Source organism: Betta splendens, chromosome 8 (assembly GCF_900634795.4).
Source record: "Betta splendens chromosome 8, fBetSpl5.4, whole genome shotgun sequence".
Taxonomy (NCBI): domain Eukaryota; kingdom Metazoa; phylum Chordata; class Actinopteri; order Anabantiformes; family Osphronemidae; genus Betta; species Betta splendens.
The window spans coordinates 15,465,377-15,470,323 of NC_040888.2; the positions used below are offsets into that span (position 1 = coordinate 15,465,377).

At 38.2% G+C, this 4,947-nt stretch overlaps 1 long non-coding RNA gene across 1 annotated transcript; it reads left to right on the forward strand.

Moving 5' to 3' along the window:
- Positions 1–1,534: 1,534 nt before the first annotated feature.
- Positions 1,535–3,546, forward strand: LOC114860649 (uncharacterized). The gene is made up of 4 exons (XR_003786648.3): positions 1,535–1,853; positions 2,179–2,310; positions 2,815–2,981; positions 3,184–3,546. It is a non-coding gene; the product is annotated as an uncharacterized LOC114860649 (long non-coding RNA).
- Positions 3,547–4,947: the final 1,401 nt, after the last annotated feature.

The window sequence follows — 4,947 nt, forward strand, 5'->3', positions numbered from 1 at the left end:
GGAGGCAGCAGGTGAGGCTGGGCAGCATTCGCACCATCAGCACTGGCGCACCACAGGGATGTGTCCTCTCCCCACTGCTCTTCTCCCTCTATGTGCTGTCATAACATCTAGCACTTGTGTCCTATTGGCAATTATTTCACTCAAAAAAGGTCTGTCATCCAGCTTTTGTAACCGTTTCATAGCCTCTCATCCACAGCTGACACGATAGCTGAACTTTGACCTTTGACAACTCCTATTCCTCAAAATGTTACATCACTTTTCCTTCACAGTTCTACTTACTGCTTCATGAACGACTACCACAGCAAATATCAAATATATTTACTGTATAGTTTTGGAGCAAAAGTGTCTGACCATCTATAACTCTACTTAATACCTCATGGACTCCTACCACAGCAAATATCAACTTATTTTACTGTATAGCTTTGAAGTAATATATAAATAAACTAGTGTACAGTAAATTCAATTGACATCAATAGCTGAATTTGACCTTCCATAAAATGAGTTCCTCACATTGGTACATCATCATTACTTTACAGTTCTACTAAGTACTTCATGGTCTACTACCAAAGCAAATATCAACCTATTTTGCATTCATAAACTATTGTACAGTAATTAGCATTACAACCAATAGCTGATCCTCTTTGCCTCACTATCACCTTCTCCCCACAATATGATGTAGTTTCACACAAGAAAAGTGGTACGTTGCACAGAGTTTACAGTAAAATTAGTTATTACCCATTGGCAAGACACTAATCTACTACCCCAGTAGATTATATATTACTAATCTAATAATTTTAGTAACATGATTTATTCAAAATCAAAGTTTCTTAATTGGTTGTCTGTTTACGTACCATGTGACAGTGGATCGATACTTTACTCTTAAAATGTACAGTGAAATGAGCTTATACTTTGTGTAGTAGTATATGAAGTACTAAGTAGAACTATGAGGCAACTTCGATGGAATCCAGTCTCTAAATTGGCAGAATTTATTTAATTAAAGGGTCAAGTTTGGTCATTGACTTAAATTTATTTAACTATACGAAAACTTAGTAATGTATTACTCCAAAAATATACAGTAAAAGTAACGGATATTTGCTGTAGTAGAACAGGAGTTATCAAAGGGCAAAGTTCAGCTACTGGTGTCAGTTGAACTTACTGAATGATACTTTATGCATTATTTAAAAACTATGCAGTAAAATAAGTTGATATTTCCTGTGGTAGTAGTCTATAAAGTACTAGTTAGTGATGTCCCGATTTGAGTAATTTATTCAAATCCAAGATTTAGAAAAGAGGCAAATTGCCTCTTTATATTTTCCATTAGTGAATATATTTAGACATTCACTGTAAATTCTGTAATTTCTTAAATTTAATTCATTTCCTTGCAACATTTATCTTAATATCGCCCCAGATGCTCCTAAAAGTGAGAGTCTCGGCTTTTCTCAGTGATCGCAACAGTTACCGTAACTATAGCACGAATCGCGCACCTTGAATATAGCGACGGCTCATTTGACCACGGAAAAGTAAACGGGGTTCATTTGACCGTGGTGACACACCGGAGCAAACGGCAACTGTAGCTTGTTTGATCCTTTCGGTAATTAATCTTACTGCATCTATTTATGACAATGAGTAGCACATGTGTACAGCGAGCGGCGCTACAATAAGTATAGTGAATTTTACTGTCTTGTTGTCTGCGTTAGATTAAAGATTATGACACAATAAAAAAGTGCTACCACTAGCATCATAATGGCTCAGAGAACTTTCCTTTTACGATGCAAACAAATCGTTAATAAGTGTACTCGACTTCTACAAGGGGACAGTCCACCAGATGACGCATTTCAAACAGTTCTAACAAGGTAAGAAAGTCCTAGGCTATTCTGTTCATTATCATTATCATGCACTAACTGTGGTCAAGCTAGCACGCCATTCGCAGATTCGCTACTGGGTGCACAAAAATGTACTCAGATTTTTACAGTACTACTGCAGAAGCGTTGCATACATGCATACATTAACAATTTATTAATTGTTATAAGTTCTTAAAGTGGTATTGTCATGTCAGTAGTTATAGCATGCTTTGCAACAAAAAAGAACAAACATATATACAGTATATATGTTTACTGTATATGTATGATAAGGGTAAATCCGTCCTGTTTAATATATACATTTTTTCACATATTTCAGAATGGAAACCCTTAAACGCTGTCTGGAGTGCTCAAGAGGGAGGTTGATGGATGCAACAGCAGTACAAGACATGCTTGAAAACATTGAGAAATATTCAGGAGGTCAAGGAAATGCAACAGGGGGCTCAACAAGGTACTAACTGCAGACTGACAAGTGAAATCTTGTTTTTCAGGCCTTTATGATTACAAAGACTAACTGCATACTACATGCTAATTCATTACCTATTTGTTTAATTATGTGGGAATTACACTCATCAACACATGGAGGTGTGTGTTTACGCAGAACTGTTATGAAGGTGTCGTTATGTAAGTTTTGCTTTGTTCAGCAGCTGTTCGGTTGCTTTATCAATAATTGTTAAAACGTCTATGCCTCTGCTCTATAGGGGACTAATGTTTTAGCTAGCTAGCTGCGCTAATACAGCGTGACAGTACGGTCACTTAGAACTTTTCAGCGGACCTAATTTAGTTCCCGTTATCTTTGCCACCCTGTATATGAAGAAGTAATTGCACTTTAGTGAGCAGAGCGAGGTATATGTTGAAACCTGTTACGCTCTGTTGCTGTTTAGTGTACTGTAATATGTATTTTGAGACTTAAAACTATTTCAGTAATTTCATGTCGTTTGTTTTATTTCCACAGTGCTTATAGACACAAGCTGTTACGGCGATAAAGAGGCACGTCATGGCTGGACTGTCATGCGAGGTGGTGTCAGCAAAAGTAAAACTCACAAGTCATAGAGTCAATTGACTCTCTGCATATTCGTTGAACCGAGGGCTGCTTGAAGTGCTGTTTCTGTTGTAATAGAGGTGAGGTCAGGAAAATAACTTTTCTTAAATATGACATATATAGATGCTTCAGTCGAACAAGTCTGTCACAAACAAGTAATTCCTTTTCCAAGAGATGTGTTTTGATCATTTATCATTATCAAACATGTGATCACATGACTTTTACTGGCTAATGAATTATGCCTTCTACATTAAACAATTACTGTCTTTTTGTCCTCTACAGATTAACGTGCACATGCATCATAGACCAGAAGCACAAGTGGCCATTGGTTTTAATGCTGTCAACTAGGGCTCAAGCATGCATTAAAGAGTCCATTTACCTAAGATGATGTGGTTGTTATTGCTCCTGATACAAAGTTTTCTGTGTGTACACTTAATGTCACTTTTCACAAAGACAAATTCTGTAACATCTGTTGTCTCTGTTTGATTATAGCAGGTAATGTTTATATTAGTGTTTAGAAAGATAAAAGAAGGTACAGTACTGGGTTGTATAGCACCGACGCCTGTGTGGTCACGTGTAACACTTGACTGTATTTCAAATAGATTTCAGTATTCCCCAGTAAATAAAAAAAACTCTACAAATGTCCACAGTTACGTCTGTATTTTACAGTAGAGGTACATGATCTGTTTCATCTTTTGCATGGTAGAATGTGACACATTATGTAATTGGGGTGTAACATTTCTAAACAATGTCAGATTAGACCTTGTCATGGTGTTGGTATAATCAGGACATGTAATATCTAGCATATAATATTAGAGACCAGGAAGATCATCAGTGCTGATGAAGATCGGGTGAACAGCGCTGGGGACTAAGCAGGTAAGCAAGGTTTCGGCTACATCTTCCCGAAGATCAAGGGAAAATTCACCTCCCAAATGATATCTGAATGAAGCATAGCCTCTGGTGGAAGAAGCGTGTCTATGTGTGGGGACCACTTCAGGTCCAAGGAGTTTGTGGACCCTAGGAACTCCTCTTAAAGTCCACCGTAATCTTCATAGTCTAGAGCGTGTTGAGCTCCAGCTGGTTCTTTTGTGTAGAGGAAGAACAGTGGGGAGAGGACACATCCCTGTGGTGCGCCTGTGCTGATGGAAAGCTGTATAACAAACTTTTCTGAGTGAAATAATTGCCATTAGGACACAAGTGCTAGATGTTATGACAGCACATAGCGGAATAAAAATAATTTAGTGGTCTTTGGAAAAAACAGTGAAAGCAAAAGTGCAGTTAGAAGGATTTGATTTAGATTTTTGACTTAGATTTGAGTGATGGATACCAACAATAGAAAAACATACAGTAGCTTGGATTTAAATTCCAATAATCACTGTTTTACCAATAATAATCACTGTTTGCTCTGGGAATGTATGAGTCTGGTTGTGGATATTTCATAATTAATTACCCAATAAATCTGTGAATGTTCGTTTTAGACTGTGAAACGAAATGTTTTGGTGAATGAGCCTAATGTATGTCGCATTCAACGCAGGTACGAGGGTTTCTCTGGTTTCCGAGTCATCCCGTAGCTCGAGTCTGGAGGTACTTTACCGACCTCAAATAACTGAGGGAAAAACCAGCTTCGCCAATCAAAATGTACAAAACAAAAATCCTATTAAACTAGTTGTACTTTGCGTGTTGTCTTCGCAATAGTCCTGGTACAATAGTTTGTGGATGTACCGCAAATGACTTGAAGAAGCACTCAATCCTCAGTGTACTACGGGACCGTAGTTTCTCCGATTTCGAGTAAACGCAACTTAGTCCAACCGAGCAAGCGTTTTTTACGCATGCTGTTTTGCAGCCGAACGGGCGTATTTTACGCGTGCTTTTTTTGCAGCCGAACGGCCATATTTTACGCGTGCTTTTTTGCAGCCGAACGGGCGTATTTTACGCCTGCAATGTCCTGCCAAGCAAGCGTAAATTACGCTTGGCTAATTTTCGGGCATTCTGTGTGTCTTACGTATGCTTTTTGCGCATGCTTATGCCCAGATCAAGCGCATGAAT